The sequence below is a fragment of the Engraulis encrasicolus genome, chromosome 16 (assembly GCF_034702125.1).
Source record: "Engraulis encrasicolus isolate BLACKSEA-1 chromosome 16, IST_EnEncr_1.0, whole genome shotgun sequence".
NCBI lineage: Eukaryota > Metazoa > Chordata > Actinopteri > Clupeiformes > Engraulidae > Engraulis > Engraulis encrasicolus.
Genome location: NC_085872.1, coordinates 35,202,588 through 35,205,087, shown reverse-complemented (window position 1 = coordinate 35,205,087; position 2,500 = coordinate 35,202,588). Strand labels below are relative to the sequence as shown.

Sequence of the window (2,500 nt, the reverse complement as noted above, 5' to 3'; positions counted from 1 at the left end):
TGCTGGATAAAAAACCACACGTATCCACCATTGCTCTATTCAGCTCGTGCACCCCCTGGTGACAGACCACGCACCCCCAGGGGAGCACGCACCACAGTTTGGGAAACCCTGCCGTAGGGGATGAGGAAGGAAGTAGCGGTATAGGGGAGGAGGAGGGTTTAGGTCATGCAGTGAGGTGAGCAGTGTGAGGGGAGTAGATGGGAATAGATGGGGGGTAGAGGGGAGGAGAGTATGGGTCATTCAGAGAAGCTGGCTACTAGGCAGGCCGATTGAAGGGTCTGCTGGGGCCCCAAGCCAAAATTAAAAAGACAGAACATTCTCAACAAATTGCCTCTACTTAGCCATCTTAGCTGTTATTCACTTTTAATAAATGATACTCTACTTTACTACTACCATCTACAGGCTTGGGAGCCCCAAGTGGCTGGCTGGCTGCCTAGCCTGGTGACAAGATGCGCCTCTGGATGGGAGTAGAGGGCAGGAGGCTATGGCTCATTTGGAGAGGCTAGCTTGGCAGGCCGTACGCACAGAGAGCAGGGCATCAGAGGGGAGAAGGGTCTGGGGATGGGTTACGTTATGACACCCAATTCCGGGCCCCCTCCATTCCTGGGGCTGGGAAAACATACCCATTTGCCCTGGTTGGTGGGCCTGTTCACCTTTAGCAGCGCTCCATGAAGCCGCAGTACTGGCGTGTGCCGGGCCTTGCCTGCCCCCTCCCCGCCCCCCGGGCAGCCTCTTCCCCATTACACAGCCTGCTGGATCCGGATGTGTGTTTTGGCACCGAGTCAGGAGAAGGCCAAGCCCCAGAAGCAGGTGTGAGTGTGAGTGTGAGTGTGTGAGTGTGTGAGTGTGTGAGTGTGTGAGTGTGTGAGTGTGTGTGTGTGAGTGTGTGAGTGTGTGAGTGTGTGAGTGTGTGAGTGTGTGACTGTGTGACTGTGTGTGAGAGAGAGAGCGAGAGAGAGCGAGAGAGCGTGAAAATAAATGCTGCCATTCCATCACCATGAAAGCATACAACCAAATCCATCCCCACCAACGCCAAAAAGTACATTCATATACACATACGTATAACATAGACATGCAAACTCAACAGCCATATACACACACCACTTCCTCACTTTGCACACAGCCAACACACACACACACGCACACGCACACGCACACCAAATGAAGACCTCAAACAACAGTGTAGACTGGCATATAGCTATATATATATTTTATATAATTTCAGGATTTCAACAAGTTGTAAACACCACTTTTGAAGGAAAGGCACAGTAAAGCCAGACTCCTCTGTACTCTCAAAAGAAAAACGATATAAGAAAAAATGAGCAGGAGATCACATACAACCCCTTAGGGCATACCGTGGGAGATGTACAGACAAACTGGTTGGAACAAAACAGGAGTGCAATATGCAGGGTTTAGGGGTCACATAACACAACAGAAACAGCGACAAACTAAACACAAAGACTTAAGCTCAGCTTAACATATATAAAAGAAATATGATTCCCACCCCCTCCTCCTCTGTTTAGTCCAACATAAACAAATCTTTCTGGGATACATTGATTGAAAAGGGTCTACATGAGCTTCAATGGACAAAACTAACAAAACAGCAGTGCGAAGTCACACTCCAATCTCCAAGTTCATGGTTTGACGAGGTAAAGCGCAAAAAACAAAATCCAATTTGGGACCACAGAAATAGAGGGCTGAAAAAACACAGGAAATTAAATAGATTCCCTTTGCAGCATGGGCCTATACTACAAAGTTGGTTCAGCAGTAAACCAGCTTAAATGAGGACTCCAGGCTCTTCTATTAGATGATTTACCCCTTAACTTAACCTGGTCTACTCCTGAACCAGCTGTGTAGTATAGGCCCCTTGACTCGCAACTTGACAACAAAGCCAAAATAACACAAATGTGAATGGGGGATGAATGAATCGGTTGGCCTGATTCTTTGGTACAATCACCGGGTGTCTTTCCATTCTTGCATACGCCTGCGACTCTCTCCAGTCTCTGAGCTGTCTTGCTGTGCGCCAAACATCATTAGGTAGGTATCCTTGACATTTACAGCACCAGGACATGTGGAGGCTTCTTCATGAATCGTAAAAAAACAACATCACATATACATGGCACCGCGCTGCACTGCACTGTCAAATGGGTAGAATGCAAAACCGAGGTCAAGCCAAACCCAGGCTGCACACCTTCCTTCCCCATAACAAAGCCCAGGGTGTTTCAAATATTAACATCCCTCCAACAAAAAAAGAGTGCAGCAGCAACCTTGGCTGAGGTGTGCGTGTGCGTGTGTATATGTGTGTGTGTGTGTGTGTGTGTGTGTGTGTGTGTGTGTGTGTGTGTGTGTGTGTGTGTGTGTGTTTTTCTGATTTTCTGTCTGTGTGCAAATGTATGTGAGAGAGAGAGACAGGAAAAGTGTGTTTCATTATGTGCAGGTTTGCTTGTGTGTTAGTCAGCAGTTGAGGGCTGAGCGGCCCCTGCTCATCTGAAACACAGGC

General features: G+C 48.0%; 1 protein-coding gene across 1 annotated transcript in view; it reads right to left on the bottom strand.

The window, feature by feature from the left end:
• Positions 1-1,096: 1,096 nt before the first annotated feature.
• Positions 1,097-2,500, bottom strand: part of dipk2aa (divergent protein kinase domain 2Aa) — a 26,874-nt gene continuing 25,470 nt past the window's right edge. Inside the window, exon 4 of the mRNA XM_063219500.1 lies at positions 1,097-2,500. This exon is cut by the window's right edge and continues 780 nt beyond it. The gene's annotated coding sequence lies outside the window, so the exon portion shown is untranslated.